Genomic DNA, 12500 nt, shown 5'->3' with positions numbered 1-12500 from the left:
GCTCGGGCCCTCCCATGTCGGACGCGAGTCGCCAAATCGATCGGAAGAGAGTACCGATTCCTCTCAAAAAGTCTGCGTGCCCGTTATTATAAAAGCAGCCCACCGGCCGCGGTGCCTTGCCCACAAACACACTTGGTGTCTGGGGTGATTCAGAGCCGCCGCGGCTCGAAAGTGTCAACCTGTTTTAAAAGTCATCGCTATGCCGGCACAGGTGACTTTCAAGTTAAAGAGTTCTCTTTATTGGCTTTCAAAAAAATCTGCAAAGTGTCACAGAGATTTTGAGAAACTCTTTTTTTTCTTTATATTATTATAATATAATATAATGTGTATATGTTTTCGAAAAGCATCCACCAGCAATCCATGGTGAGCCTCTCTCTGCTGGCAAGCTCCTCCTGCCTGAGCCCGACGCTGTCGAGGCTCAACACGATTTCAGACTGACAAAGAGTTCGAAAATTGCCGCCTGATGTAGCTTTAAATGCTGACAGGTGACTTCCGAGTGCTCTTGTAAAGGTCTCCGCTTTGAAATTGAGAGCCTTTTGCCAAGTGTCACTTTTTCAGGCACTCTTAAAGTGCACCTGGGCTGTCAGAGAAAGCTCTGAAAATCGTGTTCTCGAAAATCTCCGGGTACCCGACCAATCCCTAGGTGCCCGAATGACAAGTGTCAATTCGGCAGGACGGCCTCCCACCTCCGGCCGCAGATGCGTCACTAAATCCCCGCAACGGGGGCTTTCTCATTTCGGCATAGGGGCTTCCGCGGCCAACTCATTAACCTGTGCTCGGACTTTTTGTGCCACAAGTGCAAGGGACCGTTTGCCGGCAGCTACTCGCACCCCCCCGCCCAGGGGGGGAATCCTCTGACCGGAGATCCGAAACGCCGGCCGAATCCATCCCCGTCGGACTTCCGAAGGGGTTCCCTCGACCGACTGACTTCCGAACTCCTTTCTGGGCTTAAACGGGTGGAATTCGGACCCTCTCGCAAGGGAGCCGAAGCCCGCCAGCCCCGGGAGGCCTCGGGGCCGCCGTTTTCAAGCCCGACCAAAAAACCCGAAAAATGGGGAAAAATGGGAAAAATTCCCACTCCCAAAAGGCTTAAAAGTCGGTTGGGCGGCAGCCCGGGTCGGTCTCTGCAGACCTGGAGGCGCTAGACACAAGTCTGGTAAACAGGCTAAGTCTCGACATGCCACCTCTTACTATCCTGCAGGTACCCCGCCAATCCCCCCGGAACCGGCTGGCAATTGGCGAATCAGCGGGACGAATTTGAATTCGTGACCGACTCTCTGACACCGAATCGCCGCAAACGCGTTTCGATTTTTCGGCTTCGGTACCTCCCATCAGACTTTGACTGGCCATATCTCCGGACTCACGTGTCGCAGCCGGGACCTTCAGGTACCGTTCGACGCGTCTAACCCTGCCCCGTCGAATGGCGCCCCTCGCGGTGTGGTCCGATTTCCGCATTTTGGTCAGATTTGCCTCCAAAGTTTTCAGATTGAGTTGACGAATGCCCCCTACGGGGTAACCTCTTGCCCTTTCGGACATGGTCCCTGTGACTTAATTTCCGCCTTTTGCTCAATCGTTTCCCCATTTATAATTAATTTTAAAAATCGGGTTACTCAGTTCTGGTTTACCAGTTCCCTCTTCGGACTTAGTTTTTGGTTAATCATTTCCGGTTCACCAGTTCCCGTTTTGGACTTAGTCTCTGCGGGCCGTTTCTCATCTTTTGGTTCATCAGTTCCCCTCTTTTAATAATTTTTTGGCTGCTTTCGTTTGATCATTTCCCTGCCTTCTGGGTGACTTTTGCCCCTTAGGACTTCATCGCCGCACATTATTTTCGACTTCTGGTTGATCATTTCACCCCTTTTAATCATTTTTGCAACTTTTGGTTAACCATTTCACCCAGCTTCTGGTTAACCATTTCCCCTTTGGGACTTAGTCTCTGAGCATTCTTTTGGGATTCTGGTTAATCATTTGCCAATTTTTAAAAAATGTTGCCGCTTTTGTTTAATGCTTTCTGGTCAACCTTTCCCTCTTTCAGACTTCACCGCGGCACATTGCTTTAGCCTCCTGGTTAATCATTTCACCCCTTTTAATCATTTTTGCAACTTTTGGTTAACCATTTCCCCCAGCTTCTGGTTAACCATTTCCCCTTTGGGACTTGGTCTCTGAGCATTCTTTTGGGATTCTGGTTAATCATTTGCCAATTTTTTAAAAATGTTGCCACTTTTGTTTAATGCTTTCTGGTCAACCTTTCCCTCTTTCAGACTTCACCGCGGCACATTGCTCCAGCCTCCTGGTTAATCATTTCACCCCTTTTAATCATTTTTGCAACTTTTGGTTAACCATTTCCCCCAGCTTCTGGTTAACCATTTCCCCTTTGGGACTTAGTCTCTGAGCATTCTTTTGGGATTCTGGTTAATCATTTGCCAATTTTTTAAAAATGTTGCCACTTTTGTTTAATGCTTTCTGGTCAACCTTTCCCTCTTTCAGACTTCACCGCGGCACATTGCTTTAGCCTCCTGGTTAATCATTTCACCCCTTTTAATCATTTTTGCAACTTTTGGTTAACCATTTCCCCCAGCTTCTGGTTAACCATTTCCCCTTTGGGACTTAGTCTCTGAGCATTCTTTTGGGATTCTGGTTAATCATTTGCCAATTTTTAAAAAATGTTGCCACTTTTGTTTAATGCTTTCTGGTCAACCTTTCCCTCTTTCAGACTTCACCGCGGCACATTGCTTCAGCCTCCTGGTTAATCATTTCACCCCTTTTAATCATTTTTGCAACTTTTGGTTAACCATTTCCCCCAGCTTCTGGTTAACCATTTCCCCTTTGGGACTTAGTCTCTGAGCATTCTTTTGGGATTCTGGTTAATCATTTGCCAATTTTTAAAAAATGTTGCCGCTTTTGTTTAATGCTTTCTGGTCAACCTTTCCCTCTTTCAGACTTCACCGCGGCACATTGCTTTAGCCTCCTGGTTAATCATTTCACCCCTTTTAATCATTTTTGCAACTTTTGGTTAACCATTTCCCCCAGCTTCTGGTTAACCATTTCCCCTTTGGGACTTAGTCTCTGAGCATTCTTTTGGGATTCTGGTTAATCATTTGCCAATTTTTAAAAAATGTTGCCACTTTTGTTTAATGCTTTCTGGTCAACCTTTCCCTCTTTCAGACTTCACCGCGGCACATTGCTTCAGCCTCCTGGTTAATCATTTCACCCCTTTTAATCATTTTTGCAACTTTTGGTTAACCATTTCCCCCAGCTTCTGGTTAACCATTTCCCCTTTGGGACTTAGTCTCTGAGCATTCTTTTGGGATTCTGGTTAATCATTTGCCAATTTTTAAAAAATGTTGCCGCTTTTGTTTAATGCTTTCTGGTCAACCTTTCCCTCTTTCAGACTTCACCGCGGCACATTGCTTTAGCCTCCTGGTTAATCATTTCACCCCTTTTAATCATTTTTGCAACTTTTGGTTAACCATTTCCCCCAGCTTCTGGTTAACCATTTCCCCTTTGGGACTTGGTCTCTGAGCATTCTTTTGGGATTCTGGTTAATCATTTGCCAATTTTTTAAAAATGTTGCCACTTTTGTTTAATGCTTTCTGGTCAACCTTTCCCTCTTTCAGACTTCACCGCGGCACATTGCTTCAGCCTCCTGGTTAATCATTTCACCCCTTTTAATCATTTTTGCAACTTTTGGTTAACCATTTCCCCCAGCTTCTGGTTAACCATTTCCCCTTTGGGACTTAGTCTCTGAGCATTCTTTTGGGATTCTGGTTAATCATTTGCCAATTTTTAAAAAATGTTGCCACTTTTGTTTAATGCTTTCTGGTCAACCTTTCCCTCTTTCAGACTTCACCGCGGCACATTGCTCCAGCCTCCTGGTTAATCATTTCACCCCTTTTAATCATTTTTGCAACTTTTGGTTAACCATTTCCCCCAGCTTCTGGTTAACCATTTCCCCTTTGGGACTTAGTCTCTGAGCATTCTTTTGGGATTCTGGTTAATCATTTGCCAATTTTTTAAAAATGTTGCCACTTTTGTTTAATGCTTTCTGGTCAACCTTTCCCTCTTTCAGACTTCACCGCGGCACATTGCTTCAGCCTCCTGGTTAATCATTTCACCCCTTTTAATCATTTTTGCAACTTTTGGTTAACCATTTCCCCCAGCTTCTGGTTAACCATTTCCCCTTTGGGACTTAGTCTCTGAGCATTCTTTTGGGATTCTGGTTAATCATTTGCCAATTTTTAAAAAATGTTGCCACTTTTGTTTAATGCTTTCTGGTCAACCTTTCCCTCTTTCAGACTTCACCGCGGCACATTGCTCCAGCCTCCTGGTTAATCATTTCACCCCTTTTAATCATTTTTGCAACTTTTGGTTAACCATTTCCCCCAGCTTCTGGTTAACCATTTCCCCTTTGGGACTTAGTCTCTGAGCATTCTTTTGGGATTCTGGTTAATCATTTGCCAATTTTTTAAAAATGTTGCCACTTTTGTTTAATGCTTTCTGGTCAACCTTTCCCTCTTTCAGACTTCACCGCGGCACATTGCTTTAGCCTCCTGGTTAATCATTTCACCCCTTTTAATCATTTTTGCAACTTTTGGTTAACCATTTCCCCCAGCTTCTGGTTAACCATTTCCCCTTTGGGACTTAGTCTCTGAGCATTCTTTTGGGATTCTGGTTAATCATTTGCCAATTTTTAAAAAATGTTGCCACTTTTGTTTAATGCTTTCTGGTCAACCTTTGCCTCTTTCAGACTTCCCCGCGGCACATTGCTTCAGCCTCCTGGTTAATCATTTCACCCCTTTTAATCATTTTTGCAACTTTTGGTTAACCATTTCCCCCAGCTTCTGGTTAACCATTTCCCCTTTGGGACTTAGTCTCTGAGCATTCTTTTGGAATTCTGGTTAATCATTTGCCAATTTTTAAAAAATGTTGCCGCTTTTGTTTAATGCTTTCTGGTCAACCTTTCCCTCTTTCAGACTTCACCGCGGCACATTGCTTTAGCCTCCTGGTTAATCATTTCACCCCTTTTAATCATTTTTGCAACTTTTGGTTAACCATTTCCCCCAGCTTCTGGTTAACCATTTCCCCTTTGGGACTTAGTCTCTGAGCATTCTTTTGGGATTCTGGTTAATCATTTGCCAATTTTTAAAAAATGTTGCCACTTTTGTTTAATGCTTTCTGGTCAACCTTTCCCTCTTTCAGACTTCACCGCGGCACATTGCTTCAGCCTCCTGGTTAATCATTTCACCCCTTTTAATCATTTTTGCAACTTTTGGTTAACCATTTCCCCCAGCTTCTGGTTAACCATTTCCCCTTTGGGACTTAGTCTCTGAGCATTCTTTTGGGATTCTGGTTAATCATTTGCCAATTTTTAAAAAATGTTGCCGCTTTTGTTTAATGCTTTCTGGTCAACCTTTCCCTCTTTCAGACTTCACCGCGGCACATTGCTTTAGCCTCCTGGTTAATCATTTCACCCCTTTTAATCATTTTTGCAACTTTTGGTTAACCATTTCCCCCAGCTTCTGGTTAACCATTTCCCCTTTGGGACTTGGTCTCTGAGCATTCTTTTGGGATTCTGGTTAATCATTTGCCAATTTTTTAAAAATGTTGCCACTTTTGTTTAATGCTTTCTGGTCAACCTTTCCCTCTTTCAGACTTCACCGCGGCACATTGCTTCAGCCTCCTGGTTAATCATTTCACCCCTTTTAATCATTTTTGCAACTTTTGGTTAACCATTTCCCCCAGCTTCTGGTTAACCATTTCCCCTTTGGGACTTAGTCTCTGAGCATTCTTTTGGGATTCTGGTTAATCATTTGCCAATTTTTAAAAAATGTTGCCACTTTTGTTTAATGCTTTCTGGTCAACCTTTCCCTCTTTCAGACTTCACCGCGGCACATTGCTCCAGCCTCCTGGTTAATCATTTCACCCCTTTTAATCATTTTTGCAACTTTTGGTTAACCATTTCCCCCAGCTTCTGGTTAACCATTTCCCCTTTGGGACTTAGTCTCTGAGCATTCTTTTGGGATTCTGGTTAATCATTTGCCAATTTTTTAAAAATGTTGCCGCTTTTGTTTAATGCTTTCTGGTCAACCTTTCCCTCTTTCAGACTTCACCGCGGCACATTGCTTTAGCCTCCTGGTTAATCATTTCACCCCTTTTAATCATTTTTGCAACTTTTGGTTAACCATTTCCCCCAGCTTCTGGTTAACCATTTCCCCTTTGGGACTTAGTCTCTGAGCATTCTTTTGGGATTCTGGTTAATCATTTGCCAATTTTTAAAAAATGTTGCCACTTTTGTTTAATGCTTTCTGGTCAACCTTTGCCTCTTTCAGACTTCCCCGCGGCACATTGCTTCAGCCTCCTGGTTAATCATTTCACCCCTTTTAATCATTTTTGCAACTTTTGGTTAACCATTTCCCCCAGCTTCTGGTTAACCATTTCCCCTTTGGGACTTAGTCTCTGAGCATTCTTTTGGAATTCTGGTTAATCATTTGCCAATTTTTAAAAAATGTTGCCGCTTTTGTTTAATGCTTTCTGGTCAACCTTTCCCTCTTTCAGACTTCACCGCGGCACATTGCTTTAGCCTCCTGGTTAATCATTTCACCCCTTTTAATCATTTTTGCAACTTTTGGTTAACCATTTCCCCCAGCTTCTGGTTAACCATTTCCCCTTTGGGACTTAGTCTCTGAGCATTCTTTTGGGATTCTGGTTAATCATTTGCCACTTTTTAAAAAATGTTGCCGCTTTTGTTTAATGCTTTCTGGTCAACCTTTCCCTCTTTCAGACTTCACCGCGGCACATTGCTTTAGCCTCCTGGTTAATCATTTCACCCCTTTTAATCATTTTTGCAACTTTTGGTTAACCATTTCCCCCAGCTTCTGGTTAACCATTTCCCCTTTGGGACTCAGTCTCTGAGCATTCTTTTGGGATTCTGGTTAATCATTTGCCACTTTTTTAAAAATGTTGCCGCTTTTGTTTAATGCTTTCTGGTCAACCTTTCCCTCTTTCAGACTTCACCGCGGCACATTGCTTTAGCCTCCTGGTTAATCATTTCACCCCTTTTAATCATTTTTGCAACTTTTGGTTAACCATTTCCCCCAGCTTCTGGTTAACCATTTCCCCTTTGGGACTTAGTCTCTGAGCATTCTTTTGGGATTCTGGTTAATCATTTGCCAATTTTTAAAAAATGTTGCCGCTTTTGTTTAATGCTTTCCCTGCTTTGTGGTCAAACTTTTCCCCTTTAGGACTTCATCGCCGCACATTATTTTCGAATTCTGGTTAATCATTTCACCCCTTTTAATCATTTTTGCAACTTTTGGTTAACCATTTCCCCCAGCTTCTGGTTAACCATTTCCCCTATGGGACTTAGTCTCTGAGCATTCTTTTGGGATTCTGGTTAATCATTTGCCAATTTTTAAAAAATGTTGCCGCTTTTGTTTAATGCTTTCTGGTCAACCTTTCCCTCTTTCAGACTTCACCGCGGCACATTGCTTTAGCCTCCTGGTTAATCATTTCACCCCTTTTAATCATTTTTGCAACTTTTGGTTAACCATTTCCCCCAGCTTCTGGTTAACCATTTCCCCTTTGGGACTTAGTCTCTGAGCATTCTTTTGGGATTCTGGTTAATCATTTGCCACTTTTTTAAAAATGTTGCCGCTTTTGTTTAATCGTTTCCCTGCTATGTGGTCAACCTTTTCCCCTTTCAGACTTCATCGCCGCGCATTGTTGTCGACTTCTGGTTAATCATTTTTCCCCTTTAAATCTTTTTTTGCCACTTTCGGTTAACCATTTCACCCAGCTTCTGGTTAACCATTTGCCCCATTATACTGAATTTTTCCGCTTTGGTTTAATCATTTCCCTGCTTTCTTGTCAACCTTTTCCCCTTTTGGACTTCGCCGCCGCACTTTGCTTTTGCCTTCTGGTTAAACATTTCTCCCCTTTTAATCCTTTTTCCCACTTTTGGTTCACCAGTTCACCCAGCTTCTGGTTAACCATTTCCCCTTTGGGACTTAAGTCTCTGAGCATTCTTTTGGGATTCTGGTTAACCATTTGCCACTTTTTTAAAAATGTTGCCGCTTTTGTTTAATGCTTTCCCTGCTTTCTGGTCAACCTTTTCCCCTTACGACTTCGCCGCCGCACTTTGCTTTCGCCTTCTGGTTAATCATTTCACCCCTTTTAATCCTTTTTCCCACTTTGGGTTGGACAGTTCACCCAGCTACTGGTTAACCATTTCCCCTTTGGGACTTAAGTCTCTGAGCATTCTTTTGTGATTCTGGTTCACCATTTGTCCCTTTTTAAAAGATATTGCTGCTTTTGATTAAACCTTTCCCTGCTTTGCGGTCGACCTATTCCTCTTTCAGACTTCATCGCCGCACCTTGTTTTCGACATCTGGTTCAACATTTCTCCCCTTTTAATCCTTTTTCCCACTTTTGGTTAAGCAGTTCACCCAGCTTCTGGTTCACCATTTGCCCCTTTTTACTGAATTTTTCTGCTTTTGTTTAATCATTTCCCTGCTTTGCGGTCGACCTATTCCTCTTTCAGACTTCATCGCCGCGCATTGTTTTCGACATCTGGTTCAACATTTCTCCCCTTTTAATCCTCTTTCCCACTTTTGGTTAAGCAGTTCACCCAACTTCTGGTTAACCATTTGCCCCTTCTTACTGAATTTTTCTGCTTTTGTTTAATCATTTCCCTGCTTTATGGTCAACCTTTTCCCCTTTAGGACTTCGCCGCCGCACTTTGCTTTCGCCTTCTGGTTAATCATTTCACAACATTTTAATCCTTTTTCCCACTTTTGGTTAAACAGTTCACCCAGCTTCTGGTTAACCATTTGCCCCTTTGGGACTTAAGTCTCTGAGCATTCTTTTGGGATTCTGGTTCACCATTTGTCCCTTTTTAAAAGATATTGCTGCTTCTGTTTAATCCTTTCCCTGCTTTGCGGTCAACCTTTTCCTCTTTCAGACTTCATCGCCGCGCATTGTTTTCGACATCTGGTTCAACATTTCTCCCCTTTTAATCCTCTTTCCCACTTTTGGTTAAGCAGTTCACCCAACTTCTGGTTCACCACTTGCCCCTTTTTACTGAATTTTTCTGCTTTTGTTTAATCATTTCCCTGCTTTCCGGTCAACCTTTCCCTCTTTCAGACTTAATCGCCGCACATTGTTGTCGACTTCTGGTTGATCAGTTCACCCCTTTTTTATCCTTTTTCCCACTTTGGGTTAAGCAGTTCACCCAGCTTCTGGTTAACCATTTGCCCCTTTGGCACTTAAGTCTCTGAGCATTCTTTTGGGATTCTGGTAAACCATTTGTCCCTTTTTAAAAAATGCTGCTGCTTTTGTTTAATGCTTGCCCTGCTTTGCGGTCGATCATTTCACCCCTTTTAATCCATTTTTGCCACTTTGGGTTAAACAGTTCACACAACTTCTGGTTCACCATTTCACATTTCGGAACTTTTATTCCCACCATTACTTTGGGCTTCTGGTTCATCATTTCACGCTGTTTTACAAATCTTTGCCGCTTCACTTTTAATCCACAAACCGTGGCTCGCTTTCGGGTGGGGGGGGGGTAGCGGGTTTGGGCCGGGCACTCGACATCCCGGTGTGCGACCGGGTTCGTTCTGGTACCGCTCGGTGCCCCTCGTCCTGCTCTTGCCGCGGAAGCAAACCAGACGACCGTCGGTCTCACGCCCGAGGGGAGAGGAGGCGGAAAGCGGTTTGCAGCCTTTCGCTGTACCTCCGCCGGGCAGCGCCGCACCTCCGAGTGCTCGGTACCGTTCGCTGCGCCTCGTCCGGCCGCACGCAGCGAGCCCAACCCGGAGGAAATCGGCCTGTGCCTTCTCGAGATATGGGCCTCCGGGTGGGACGGACAAACCGGGGCCCCGAGCTCGCTTTCGGCGGCCCGGCACTCGACTTCCCGGTGTCCGAACGTGATCCTTCCGGTACCCTTCGGTGCCCCTTGCCCGACTCTAGCTCCCGTGCTGAAGCGGAGTCGGTCGGCCTGACGGCCTGCCGAGTTAACCAGCGGAAAGCGGTGCGCAGCCTTTCGCTTGCAGCTCCGGCGGGCAGCGCCGCACCTCCGGCTGCTCAGTGCCGTCCGCTGCTCCCCTTCCGGCTGCACGCAGCGAACCATACCCGGAGGAAATCGGCCTCGGCCTTCCGGAGATATGGGCCTGCGAGTGGGACCAATAAATCGGTGCACATTTCCGGCTCGGTTTCCGGCCTCGGCACTATCAGTTCACGCCGTCCGACCGACGTCGTTCTGGCACGGTTCCGTTGCTCCTTGATCCGGTCCAGCCACGGTAATCAGCCGAAGATGGTGGGGGGTAGGGGGGGGACACATTGCCCGCCGAGTTAGCCGGAGGAGATCGGCCTCGGACTTCCTCAGATATCAGCCTCCGGGTGGGACAGACAAACCGGGGACCCGAGCACGCTTTCGGCGGCCCGCTGGTCGACTTCCCGGTGTGCGACCGGGTTCGTTCCGGTACCGTTCGCTGCCCCTCGTCCTGCTCTAGCCGCGGAAACAAACCCGACGACCGTCGGTCTCACGCCCGCGGAGGGAGGCGGCGGAAAGTGGTTTGCAGCCTTTCGCTGTACCTCCGGCGGGCAGCGCCCGACCTCCGAGTGCTCGGTACCGTCCGCTGCGCCTGGTCCTGCCGCACACAACGAGCCATACCCGGTGGAAATCGGCCTGTGCCTTCCGGAGATATGGGCCTCCGGGTGGGACGGACAAACCGGGGCACCGAGCTCGCTTTCGGCGGCCCGCTAGTCGACTTCCCGGTGTGCGACCGGGTTCGTTCCGGTACCGTTCGCTGCCCCTCGTCCTGCTCTAGCCGCGGAACCAAACCGGACGACCGTCGGTCTCACGCCCGCGGAGGGAGGCGGCGGAAAGTGGTTTGCAGCCTTTCGCTGTACCTCCGGCGGGCAGCACCCGACCTCCGAGTGCTCGGTACCGTCCGCTGCGCCTGGTCCGGCCGCACACAACGAGCCATACCCGGTGGAAATCGGCCTGTGCCTTCCGGAGATATGGGCCTCCGGGTGGGACGGACAAACCGGGGCCCCGAGCGGTGGCACCCTGCTCGCTTTCGGCGGCCCGGCACTCGACTTCCCGGTGTGCGAACGTCATCGTTCCGGTACCCTTCGGTGCCCCTTGCCCCACTCTAGCTCCGGTGCTAAAGCGGAGTCGGTCGGTCTCACGGACGCCGAGTTAGCAGGCGGAAAGCGGTGCGCAGCCTTTCGCTGTCACTCCGGCGGGCAGCACCGCACCTCCGAGTGCTCGGTACCGAACGCTGCGCCTCCTCCTGCCGCACGCAACGAGCCATACCCGGAGGAAATCGGCCTCGGCGTTCCGGAGTTATCCGCCTCCGAGTGGGCCTGACCAAGCGGGGTGAACTGGAAATCATTAACCAACGTACTTCCAGGTTTTCACCCGCAGAGGGCAGCACTCTCTTCTCCGTTTTAAACTGGGCCGACCCGGCTCCGTTTCGAGACCCGGCACTCGACTTCCCGGTGTGCGACCGGGTTCGTTCCGGTACCGTTCGCTGCCCCTCGTCCTGCTCGAGCCGCGGAACCAAACCCGATGACCGTCGGTCTCACGCCCGCGGAGGGAGGCGGCGGAAAGTGGTTTGCAGCCTTTCGCTGTACCTCCGGCGGGCAGCGCCGGACCTCCGAGTGCTCGGTACCGTCCGCTGCGCCTGGTCCGGCCGCACACAACGAGCCATACCCGGAGGAAATCGGCCTGTGCCTTCCGGAGATATGGGCCTCCGGGTGGGACGGACAAACCGGGGCCCCGAGCGGTGGCACCCTGCTCGCTTTCAGCGGCCCGGCACTCGACTTCCCGGTGTGCGAACGTGATCGTTCCGGTACCCAACGGTGCCCCTTGCCCCACTCTAGCTCCGGCGGTAAAGCGGAGTCGGTCGGTCTCACAGACGCCGAGTTACCAGGCGGAAAGCGGTGCGCAGCCTTTCGCTGTCACTCCGGCGGGCAGCGCCGCACCTCCGAGTGCTCGGTACCGTCCGCTGCGCCTGGTCCGGCCGCACACAACGAGCCATACCCGGTGGAAATCGGCCTGTGCCTTCCGGAGATATGGGCCTCCGGGTGGGACGGACAAACCGGGGCCCCGAGCTCGCTTTCAGCGGCCCGGCACTCGACTTCCCGGTGTGCGAACGTCATCCTTCCGGTACTCAACCGTGCCCCTTGCCCCACTCTAGCTCCGGCGGTAAAGCGAAGTCGGTCGGTCTCACGGACGCCGAGTTAGCAGGCGGAAAGCGGTGCGCAGCCTTTCGCTGTCACTCCGGCGGGCTGCACCGCATCTCCGAGTGCTCAGTACCGTACGCTGCGCCGCCTCCTGCCGCACGCAACGAGCCATACCCGGAGGAAATCGGCCTCGGCGTTCCGGAGTTATCCGCCTCCGAGTGGGCCTGACCAAGCGGGGTGAACTGGAAATCATTAACCAACGTACTTCCAGGTTTTCACCCGCAGAGGGCAGCACTCTATTCTCCGTTTTAAAT

The sequence above is a fragment of the Heptranchias perlo genome, unplaced genomic scaffold (genome assembly GCF_035084215.1).
Source record: "Heptranchias perlo isolate sHepPer1 unplaced genomic scaffold, sHepPer1.hap1 HAP1_SCAFFOLD_533, whole genome shotgun sequence".
Lineage (NCBI taxonomy): Eukaryota > Metazoa > Chordata > Chondrichthyes > Hexanchiformes > Hexanchidae > Heptranchias > Heptranchias perlo.
This window is presented reverse-complemented; position numbering follows the sequence as displayed.